This window comes from Zootermopsis nevadensis, unplaced genomic scaffold, assembly GCF_977971745.1.
Source record: "Zootermopsis nevadensis isolate Lab colony 2312 unplaced genomic scaffold, Znev_1.0 Znev_ptg000022l, whole genome shotgun sequence".
Classification (NCBI taxonomy): Eukaryota; Metazoa; Arthropoda; class Insecta; order Blattodea; family Termopsidae; genus Zootermopsis; species Zootermopsis nevadensis.
In genome coordinates, this window is record NW_028259154.1 from 13,608,647 (window position 1) to 13,621,324 (window position 12,678).

The following is a 12,678-nucleotide window of genomic DNA, read 5'->3' on the forward strand; positions in this document are numbered from 1 at the left end:
CCCTTCCATATTTTTTCCTTTATTCTGTCATTCCTTTGCCTTTCCCTTACTTTCCTGCGTCCTCGCAACTTTTCTTATTTCTTTTTTAGTATCTTTCTTTCTTCTTACACATCTCTCGTTATTTCCTTCCATGTTGTTCTACTTTATCTTATCCTTCCTCCGTTAATTTCCCTCTTCTCTTTCTGTTTCTTTTTCTTCCTTCTTTCAATCTCCTTTCCGTTCACACCCTCTATTTCTTCATAATATGACACGGAAATGCGACCACTCAAACGCGACGTTCAGTGTCGTTAAACAACCACAGCCAAGATGCATGTCCTGTGTGTGTGGGACGGCAGACAGAACAGCCGATGCTTAGAGGCCGCAGAACATGGAAGATGATCCATCCGTTGTCTTTCGTAACACAGTTTTCCACTTGATACAACGAAGTGGCTGCTGATGACGATCATCATGATGGTAACAACAATGATGATGGATTATGATTGATTAAAACATAATGGAGTATTCTTACCTCTTCCTTGCTCCACTGAGTGGCAACAGCTAGTACGTGAGGTTCTAGGATGTCTGAACTCACCTGCAACAGAAGTTTACATTACTCTCCGGACGTGTATGAATGTGGGTGGGAACATGCATGCTACTCTGTGGCACTTGCAAATCAATAATTACAACAGGTGTAATTATTTTAACCATGTTGCAGAGGCGTCTCAAGGCGTGAGTTACTCCGCGCATGGAAAGACGACACTCTTATTCAGAGTACACATTTATTCCAAATGTGGCCCTTGCTGTACTTCATACCCAACTGCCTTGCCGTTCCATTATTAAAGATGCCAATTTATTTTTGTAGATACAAAGCAAATCTACCACATTACGTAAATGACGCCACAACGTTTCATGTGGATCTTCGTCCTTCGATTTGTGACTAGTCCTGTACACGTTTGCCAGATTTTCGGAGGAACACACAGCATCTATCGTCAGGAGGTCTGTAACCACTTGGAAGACCACATGGTATCACAACCCAGAAGACGAGGGTCGACAAATTCAACTCAGCGAGAACCTCAAATTTCATCAAAAACTGTATTTTGTGTCACATTACGTTTTATGCGATGCGCGAGATTCGACAAACTCATAATTTTGATTAAAATTTCATGTAAGATAAGGATTTTATTGGACCGATATAAACAAAATTAAATTCGCCCAACTTTTAGTGCAGACTCTAAGCAGAATTTATGAAGACGATGATTTTGAGACAAAGAGTAAGAACAAAAATATCAGATTCTGTACAGAGAAATAAATAAATTTAAGAAGGGTTACCAACACAGAAAAAAGAGAATGGTCAGAAAAGAAAATATTTCACATGTGGTTAAAGAAGTAACGCAGATTGAAATTATTATTACGATTCAATTGTTTGGTTGGTCCACAAAACAGCCAAAAACTTCGGGCTTTTGGCCGACATACTTCGACTACTTATTATTATTCCATCTATTCACCATTTTACAGGGTATTTACTTCTATGTACCCGAGATAAACCTTGCCCCTGAGGTACATAGAGCAGAAGCTATTTCTGCAATATATTTTGTTTTTAATACGTGTTACATGTATTATATAGATTTATTGTAAGGCATGACTATATATACTATATATTTTACATCATCGTCTTTCGAATGATGAATGATGTATGATTATTATTCATAGAATATTTTTCCAAGGTTATATCAATATGTCGAGTGCCCTAGGCAGTGCATAGGGTAAATTAGCTAAATTCTTGTGATAGTAAATACCACTTAAGAAAGTAAGGCGTACAATATATTCAAATAAGCGCGAATCTCGAGGAAAGAAAAAAAACAGAGATATATTTCATTCTTGTTCTCCTGGAACGGCGTATTCTGAGCAATATTTTTAACCAGCACGCACTTTAGGTTTATATTACAGTCATATATTAGTTTTTAAGAGGGGCGTGGCAGCAAGGAAGGGTACGAAGGGATGGGAAGAAAAACTAGTGAAATAAGGAAATTAGATAAAAGGCACGAACGTGATTAAGACAGACTGAAAGAAAGAAGGTATGGAATTAACGTACGAAAGAAATTTTAACTTTTTCAGTGTTCCGTAACAGGCTTTAGAAAAGTGCACAAAATATATACTTTCAATAAACGACAACAAAATAAAAAGTGCGAAATTTGGCAGATAATGGTTTAAATACCTAAGCTCATAATCAGAGGAGAAGAATTTACTATTTCAGCTTTTAATAATGGTTGGGCTGTCGACTAATACTTAGGAATGCTTGCATCCTGGTAACCGGGGGGGGGGGGGTGTCGGAGGAATGTCAAGTTCGTAAAATTGAACTGTTATTGGGACCTGTTCGACTTCAGCCAACACTGCAAGACGGGGCAAAGGGACAACGTGAGCTACAACTAGATAAAGACTTTCATACGTTCGCCATGATGTGTGTGTGTGTATATTTTGTCAGCTTGTGTCTTCTTGCATCCAGGTATCAGGATTAGATATTTTGCACTGTACGGTTTACAATTATTTTCTAAATTTATTTTCGACATTTGACGGGACCCTCTGTAGGGGCAAATAAGTCATCGAAAACCTTTACCCACAGGAAATGACATCATATAAAGCAGAAATCTGCGGACATACACCCACGCACCAATATGTCCGAGTTAATTTTAAAATCAACCTCTTGATCACGCCCACGCATTAAAACAGTGATTTCACGAACCAAACGGGTGGGTAAATTTTTCACCCCATTCGTGCTACGCGTCCCGTCCATCTCGTCTTCTTTCATCCAGTTCAGAACGGAACTTTCTTATGTCCTCAAATGCTGTCAAATCATATCAGGATCATGGTGCACACGCCGCGGCGCCAATTTATATTAATCAAGATTGAAAACCAGTTTGTAGTTAACTATATGAGCTGTGTGAAGTCCAACTTCAACGTATTTTAAGTTACTTCCAATACCTCATCCGTACCACGGCAAGATATTTCCTCTATGTCTTTGCACATTCCTTAATTCCTTTATTCCTCCACCACAGAGTAGTATAAAATCGTACGATTTGTGGTTTTCACAGCGGCGAGTCTGAAGATTGCTGTCTTCTGGGTTTTCGCGCCGTGTTGTCTGGTAGAAGTTTACCGACGTTTCAGAGATCATTGCTGCATCCATCATCAGGGCCATGAGGCAGCAAATACCTCTGAAACGTCGGTAAACTTCTTCCAGACTACAAGGCAAAACAACCCAGTAGACAGCCATCTTTAGTATAAAATCATTTTCGACACCCCTACATTACTCACGCCCTTCTTGCACTTAACAGGGGCTACAACACCGGCGGTCTCTAATACTATCTCCAATCCGCAATTACCCCCCCCCCCCCCGAAAAAAATGACTACAGTATAAGGGCTTAGAAAGCAGAAGGGTTTCGCAGGACGTGGGTAGTTTCCTCACACCCTAAGTAATCACAAATATCAGTGTTTACAGTAGCCCTTCAATTCGACCGAAGGAGGGGGAAGAAGGGGTTCCTTTTCAGTAGGGAAAGTGAAAGGAGCTCGAAAAGTGTGCAGAGCTCCTTATAACGAAAACCACGTCTCATAAAATATGTAAGAGTCAATGCCTTCATACACATAGAGAGGCGACGTAAAAGTCTGCTAATTAAAAAGTTTTCTGATCGAGACGTTTTTGCTACAGTATTGCGTTTCAACCCATACCTCCGTTTACTTAACACTTCAACGTCCATTTCCTTTCTTCACCAACCGCACTCAATGAGTCCATAAAGCATACCGCAATAATAACGAAAAGTATAAGGTCGTAATGTAAAGAATCATATAAGCTAGGCATAATGGCGCAAATAATGTGTGCCGGCTACTTACAGAACTAGTGGAACACATTGAAACACCAGTAAACAAAGGCTCAAGCCGAAGTTACTCACCCGAAACGTCCAACACTTCCAGTTCACACCTTTGAGGAAAACTAAGAGATAAGAAAGACAAATGAAGACAGAGAAATGTCCAGTCATAATTTACACAGAGAATTCAGCGTCCTATATTGTGAATAATTTCAGAGCTTTTGTTGTGCGCGCGTCGAAATTAGGATCAGCAGAACATGGAGATATGGCAGTGACTATGCCCCGACATTCGGAAGACTGTGGTCAAACCTCACGCTCCGGCAGTATTTACCAACATGAAAAGCGCCCTGGCTATACGTGTTATACAGAGTTCATTTATACTTCATTCCCGATCGAGATTCGAACTGGGATTCCGCTGACTACAAAACAGTTCGGAGACAAACGGAGAAAAACAAAGTCTGTTCTTCCAATCCCGATTCCACGAATTTGAATTAATTTAAGAAAAGTGTGGAGGTAACTACATGGGGCAGAATTCACATGTTTGCCGATGTACAACGTAGATTTTTAAAAAAATGTTTCTAAATAATAGCCTTCTATCAATTTACCCCTATCTGAGCACCTCTATTTATACAGACTATCATTAAATAAGATGACGCAAGGAAATTGCTACATATGTGGTAGAGTGGTCTGTGTTTAGAAGTAACTACAAAAGTTTGATGTGCGTGAACGTCGTGAAGAAACTGGCTAACTGCCACAGGCGTTTCTTGACCAGAAAGCATTTATAGTAATAACACGTGCTACGGGCCAACCTGAAGTCAGAGAAGGCAAAGCAGACATTAGCTAAATGTACGGGCATAAACATCTAAAAATAAATAAATAATAATTGAACCATTGCACAATGAATGCATACTTATACAGATGTTTTGTTACAGATACGAGAACTTATCTTAAAATATTTATTTTAATTTAATTACGGTAAACAAAGTTAAAGTAGAGGATGATTCAAAAGTCCCTGTGCACCGGTAAAAACATATATTCCTCTTGGTGACTAACGCATACAGGTTACAACAAGTTACATGTACGATTTGAGGTTTTCACAGCGGTGAGTATGAAGATTTATGTCTTCTAGGTTGTTACTGTCGCCCTGATGACGGAGGCAGTATGACCTCTGAAACATTGGTAAACATCGACCAGACTACACAGCGCTACAACCCAGAAGACAGAAATTTTCAACAGGTTACATGTTACCCAGGTTCTTGTAGACAAGCACGTACTATTTTATCTTATTTGCGAAGACACGTATCATTTCAGCACAACAGAATTCTGAATCACTTCCCACTTCTAACAGTTGATATACTTAAAGGGATTTTTAATCACTCTATAAGGAATTAATGATGTAGTGCAGAGTATCAGTTCAACTGTTCATACTAACTTAGGTCATAAAGGAATTAATACCTTTTCCGAAACCCAAAGATTCATCACCGTCTTTACAAAAGCTTGTGTACAGGCCCCATCCCCAGCCACTTAATTCTAATACTTTATACCCCGTTTTTCTTTCTCAGTCTACATATGTTAAAGTCTTTATCTAACCTTCAGTTTGTTATACATAATTGTTCACATTTTCTTATTTCCTGAGTGCCTAATATGAAACTGACTGCTTATAATAATAAAAGTTGAAGATTACATAAGCTCCTTGTTACACGATTTTTGCAACTCCCACAAATCATGCGTATCTTTTGAGTCATCTTCCGCTTCACAATGTTTTCAACAGCAGTTCGTAACAGGCCCATAGCACAAACGTTAGATAAAATTAACTGTTAGGTTTCTATATACCGTAGGGGACGAAAATCATAAACGTTTAAGTGGGTGGTGCATGTATAACTATAATTTAATATTCGCCTACGTCATTTTTACCCTTAACAGATAAAACATAAACTCAACCACTTGTCTTATGGAATGAAAGTTAAAAAACAGAAATAGAACAGAATAAAACCACTTTCACTTTAGACTATGAGTATAAGATAAGATGAAATACCATAATTTCCTAAGAAGCTTTTAGGCGTAAACATTTTTTTAAAAGCAGTTGAAAACACTACAAAAATTTGTCAGTTAAGATGATCGGAACAAGTTCCTTAACATTCTGAAAGTCAAACTTTCCGTTTTGCAATAAAATTGAAAATACAAAAAATAATGCCATGCTCCTGCAGAATGGAAGCTGTCAGCTTTCAAAACACTGTGGTATATTTTTCCTATATTTCCCCAATATTTTAAACCAAGTGACACATTTAGAATTACATAACCCAATTTGCCTGGAATAAGTCCATAAAAAGCAATAAAATTAAAGTAGGAAGATCGTATCAAATAGCATGTAAGATGGTTTCCATTGCAGAAGTCCTAGGACGAAGTTACAGCGACCCTCAACACCCAGCATGAGTGCTTAAAACTCCTACGTTTAACATTACCAAGTACCACAAAGATGCGTGGATCAGTCGTAGGTTACAGTATCCAAACGCAATGTAACATTAAATAGAGCCCAATTACAAAACACTGTAAGATGAACATGGGTTGAGGTGTATAAAACACCGATTCCGTGGGTTCGAATCTGTCTAGAAGCACGGCACACAGGAGGCCAAAGCTAGGATGCGACTGCATTTTATAATTTACAATCATTATCCCACTGTCTCATTTTTCAGCCCTGAAGATGGAAACTTAAGGTTTGGTAATGTGTTTACAAAATCCCATCAATGAATATTACCTACAGATCACGACTTCAAAACCCTTCCCAACAATTCTTTTAATAGTATACTCTCATTTAATTTTTGTATTATTTCTTATGTTTGTTTTTATTATCTTGTCTCATTTTTCCTTTATTCTAACTTCCTACTGATTTAATTTTCTCAGCATCCAAACGGAAGAAGTCTTTACAGTTGATACGGCATCATAATATAACACATCACATATTGAGAATCTGACCTGGAGACCTGACGCAACATTGAACCTCTGCAACGACACTGAAGCAGACAGGTACATAGTCCCATTCTGCACTAAGGCACGCTCTATCTTGATTCCGCGTGAACAAGGTTCCTCCAATATTTACTTGCAAGACAGCGCATGGAGCAACTTAATTCTGAAAATAAGCGTAATCAGAGGTGCGGCTGTACACTGAATTAACGTCTATGGTCATGCGCTCAGCACAGCTGTTGATCTTGGACAAAGCTTACTCACGAAACAGATTAAGAGCGGCCATGATGGAATTCAGTTCGGATGGCGTGCTTGGTTCACGCAGTGCAGTAACCTAAATACAGAACGGGTATTTTTAAAATGAAATATTTCATCTCTGTAACTGCTTCTAAGACAGAACCTGGATAACACGGAATTCTGCACACAAGATGCAGCCTTTGGGATTTATCAGAAAATGTTGTAGCATATGCTTGTGGATACAATGGAAACGGAGTTTTCGTGTTGTGGACTGCAATGCATTGTACTGAAGAGGTAATGGGCCCAGTCATGGCTCACATGTTGGTTATTCGGAAAAGTTCTTAACACTTTACCTCAACACAAATGGAGATTGCTGTATGGAGCAAAGTTATTCTTGAGATGGTGATAGTCACTTAGGTACTTAAGTAATACAACATCTTTTATGGAAACAAAAGGTTCATTATCGTGTTCACATAAGACCGCCATAAAAACCTACACAAACTCAGCTGAATTCAGACATCATCCGTAGTTCTTAAAATTGCGTCTTCCCATTTAATCCAACATCCCTCAAGAGAACCAAAACTTCGTTTTCTTGCGATGCATTTAGCAACTCAGTTGGCCGATTTCCAAAATTTTACTGAATTCAAAAGTTCATTACCGTGATTCCAACAACCAGCGATGACTTAACAGCACAGTTAACTGCACTTGAAAATTGGCCACCCCTCCCTGTCTAAAGTTCATTCTGGTCTTAAAGTTGGTTTCATGTCAGAGTGAAAGATTATGTAGAGCGTTTAAACGATTCACGATTCAACCAGATTCAAGGTACTATTTCAGTGGAACACAGAGAATGAAGCATTTATGGGCTTCATTAGATCAAACACGTTCCGTTTCAGTACATTTGTCATGTGCATTGATTTTACAGTAAAAATCTCCACTCGGTGACCATGTACGTATTATCGCTGTACGTAAAAATGCATAGTAATTAATCAAGGTTACATTAGCACACAACGGCACCACCCCCTGCCCGCCCACTCATGACGTAAAGTTTGTGAATTATTCCATATTATACGGTGACTCATACAGGACTCACCATTTGTCTTCCCCTGTTTGAAGAGCCTTTAATTTCCAGACTGCTGCAGACAACAGAGTAGTGTATACCGCCTTGTCTAGTACCGGTTGATGAAAAAGTACATAACACTTTGTCTTGTACCGCGTGATAAAAAAGTATATACTACTTTGTCTTATACTGGGTGACAATTCCAATCTGTCACAGAAAACCTGCCAACACTCTATATCGTACTTGGGTAGTCCTCGGGTCGAACTTCATATAGGGCAGATTGGTGCAGCTTAAACTTGTAAAAGAGTAAAGTAAAGTTGTGCCACAATACAGCGTAAACTTGTACACGAAGGAAACAATTAATGAGTATCTTTTGCCACTTTAAAAGCGCAGATTTCGCCAGTTTCTCTGACGACATCAGCATCAAATAGATCAGGGCTACTGCCGTCCACACCATTTTCAATTCATGATAATAATTTATTAATTTGACATAATATAATCAATGCAGTTGTTAAAACGATTTAAAATCAATCTTTTAAGAAAAATTGGCTATACTAGAGTTGTCATGTCAGAAATACGATTTGAGAGAGCTAGCCTATATCGGAGGATAATATTATAACAGATCTTATATAGAAAGTATTGGTAAACATTCAGTTAGTAGCTAAATATAACGTTCATTAGCGAGATTTTGTAAGCAATGTAACGAACATGCGGGTTATATAAAATTCGGGAAATTTCTTGATCAGCTGTTAGACTATCCTGTTTCCTGTGTTGGTTGTACTTGTTAGGTTTCCGATGTCCTACAAACGGTAACATTTTCATAATATCGTCACTCTGACCGCAGCTTCGACCATTTCACTTTTCTCGCGATAGTCCCTTAACTCATTATGCCACACAATTGTAACTTTCTTCATCTGTTCTTCACGATTTGAATCAAGCCTGTTCCAGCTTCATAGTCATTTTGCCGAATATCCTATTGTACCCTACTGGTTTACACTGAGCATAAAATCTTGGGAATCTTGTTTAAATTCACTATTTTAACATGATGTAAACACACGCTCCTCTTTCCAGTCGGTCGGTAATGTAGTAGACGTTTAGGAATACGGCACTCGTCTATTGCACACGAATGTTCTAAACAATTATTTCTGTACTGGTTTTAATCTGTCGGTTAATTTAAAGATCTTCAATTCTTGTCGCATCTCCTCGCTTCGCTTCCGGTCCAGAAGTGCATAGTCCGCTCCATGCCGTAGAAATTTCATTTCCGCTGCTTCAATTTGTTTCGTTTGTCTCTTTGTTAGAGTCCAATTATCGGAGCCATGAGGTAGCGCAGGAACTGCCATTATCTTACAACATTTCAAGCACGTGTCTTAAAAACCTAACACCGATCATCTCTGAAACTTTGCTGTACGGAATGAAATGAAATGTGGGTATCTATAGCAATGTTTTTTTGGAAAAATTAATATAATGAACAGCCTACTTGCAGCATTTTACCGTCAGGCTATATTCTAACCATTTGTTTTCAAATACAAAACAGATATCCTCCCCACAAACTGAGTAACCAATAACATTTTACAAAAATAAGGATTTAGGATTGGACTGACAATGTGTTTTAATCACCATGTTAATTGTGTTTGACCATAAAAAGAGCATTAAAACATTTGTTTGTTTGTTTTCATTTCAAACCCAGTGAAATCCATATGTACCAACCTCTTCAGCATTCAGTAACTCACCATTTTAATCACAAAGTGTAATATGTGTTTCGTATATTTCTCAGAGTAACCAGCGATCATATCCTTAAACAGGATTAACAAATTAAATTTTGCAAAATAGGCGGTTTGTGTGTTCTTTAAGGGAAGAATCTGATATTTTAATTATTATTTTGACGAACGTCGCTTTCAAACTGTGAAAACAGACATTTTTCTTTTACTGCATTAGCTTTCAAATATTAGACCGTCTAGACAGCTTCGATTCAGAAACATTCTTGGAAGCATTTGGCAGAAGCCTTGGATACGGAATCAATTAATAATCACCCATATACCTACATAGGGCAATACAACATACAAAAACTCAGAAAAACTTTAAGAGGTTTAAATTTGTAATAGTAGTTTCCCGACATGAATTTCCCACAGCTGTACCTTCTATTAAGGAAAAAAAGTCTAAAAAGTAAAGAAATTATTCAGGAAAGAAATTGTATGTTTATTATGTCCAGATGATACCACGAAACATTTGAGTTCTCGTCATGGTAAAATACCCAGCTGTGAGAAAACTTTTATTTCTACCGCCTTTGCAAGCGACTAATAGAAACGTATTTACCAACGCAGTTGAATCGAATTCCATTCGAACCGCATAAAAAACAATCATCTGTAAACTCCAAGACAATTTCAGCAACAAAAACAAAATAACTTTTGTGCATTTGTCGACTAATATCTCTGAAAAATAACTAAACAAAATAATCTATGAGGTAAATTACTGAATGTTTCGTAAACTTTAGTATTTAGAACGGAAAAAGCTTTCGTAACGTGTAATTCAATAATAATTTTTAGAAATAAATAGATTAAATATGCGCTGCATTTTTTGAAATAAACGAGTCCCTGTGCATATCATCGCGTCATGAAGACGTGGGAGTGTTCTTACCGCGGCTGCTTTGTCTCCGGTAAAAGAGATCGAAGCAGCCGTGTGATGATAAAACACGGCTGATTGGACTTGGTGACGGAAAACGAATGAATGGTCGCATTCCACAAACAAAATTTTACATCACTGAGGCCGTAAAAATCCCCTTATTGACCCAGCTGTTCCCAATTACTAAGCAGGGTAAAAGTATAAAGAATATTAAGATATGAATATATTTCATACATGGAAATATACACACACACCTTACAATAATATAATAATTCAATTTAATTCTTTATTAAAATAATAATAAAAGTCACTCAAGAAATATTTGGCCAACATCCTGGGCGAAAACAACATTATGGAACTACAGAAAACCGTCATTGTAGGAACATCATACATCATTCGAAAGACGCTGTAGTAAAATATATACTATATACAGTCATGCGTCACAATAAATCTATATAATACATGTAACACGTATTAAAAACAAAATGTATTTCAGAAATAGCTGTTGCTCTATGTACCTCAGAGGCAAGGTTCGTCTCGAGTACAGACAAGTAAATACCCTATAAAGTGGTGAATAGATGGAATAATAATAGTAATAATATACTGAACTGTAAGTGTGCTGAATACTGGTAACATTTATATATTGTAACAAAAGTAAATGCACTTTATATGTATACTTTTGGCTATTCTAGTCACATACTGGACATTAAGGAACACGCGTACATGGCAGCTGAATGCTAAATTATAATTCTGTGAAGAAATATTTCGGGGTAGCAATAAAGAGTGTCCCAAAAAGATGTATAAACATTACAATACGGTGACCGATAGTCAGTCACTGTCTCACCGGTCAACTGTGCCACGATGCTAACAAGTGGACATTTTGAACACGTACACTGGATTCACTAAATCACTAAGTGCCAGTGCTGACGTATGTAATGGACCTTACGTAATTCACTGAATATGTGTATACATCTTTTTTTTTTTTGGGGGGGGGGGAAATCCCGTATGCATGACAAAACAACAACGCAAATATAAATTCTCCAATTAACACGGCAACTTGCACGGTAAACCAGACTCTTAGAATTGACAGCATTACACCAAACAACTTTTCCAGCGATTCATATAATTTCCTAGAAATAAAATTTCACAGTTATTTATCCAAATAGAAAACCTGCCGCTTACAGCAGTCATGCTGAGAAACTGATAGATTCTTGCACGAAAATTCAAGCTCTGTGACGTAAAGCGTTTTGTTATTTTCTTCGCCTCTCTGCAGGAGGTGCCTAAGACCAGGAGAGTTTGTAATGACGCTGACCTCTAGCAGGACTTCATCCTCACCGCACAAAGTAGCACGCGCTTTTTATTCTTACAGCCGATAGCTTTCATTTTATAATAAGATAGCCGTCGCTCTTTATTGATGAGGGTCTATCGATCACTACAAGACCCCATGTTGCGAGTTTATATGGAATAAAAAAATAAAAAAAACTGGCATGAAACACCAATACATCCGCCCGAAGCTACACTCACAATGGTACATCAAGGAAAGTACACGTGCTTTCAGAAACAAATAATAGAAATATGCAGGCTACTATTTGTCCGGTCACTACTTACAAGGTTTGTGCCCGTGCGCGGATGCATGGTCACCATTTACAATTTCTGTGCAAGTGTCCATGCTGTCACGATATGGTGTACTTAGCCCCATCTCCCGTATATTAATATGCACCTATTAAAGCCCGTTTTGTTAAGGAATACTAATATCATGTTCTCTTATCAGCTTCGTACAGCATTTGTTTATAATTTTTAGAATTTACTGCAAGCAAGAGGCTCGGTTATAAGACTAAAGGCAGCGGAATATTACAGGTATATTTTTATATAAAATTATAACTCTCTACGCAGACTAAAACATTCACACTACATGTAACAGGAGGAATTCTACAGATGCTCCCAGGGAGAGCCACGTCGTTCTTCTGG

The 12,678-nt window shown here is 37.8% G+C and overlaps 1 protein-coding gene and 1 long non-coding RNA gene across 6 annotated transcripts in view; both read right to left on the bottom strand.

Moving 5' to 3' along the window:
* LOC110835907 (limbic system-associated membrane protein) overlaps positions 1 to 12,678 on the bottom strand; it is an 893,271-nt gene that overhangs the window by 477,231 nt on the left and 403,362 nt on the right. The gene's annotated exons all lie outside the window — the stretch shown is intronic.
* Positions 1 to 12,678, bottom strand: part of LOC110832694 (uncharacterized) — a 96,047-nt gene that overhangs the window by 73,452 nt on the left and 9,917 nt on the right. The window contains exon 2 of the long non-coding RNA XR_002544015.2: positions 509 to 571. This is a non-coding gene — a long non-coding RNA (uncharacterized LOC110832694). The remainder of the gene's footprint in view (positions 1 to 508; positions 572 to 12,678) is intronic.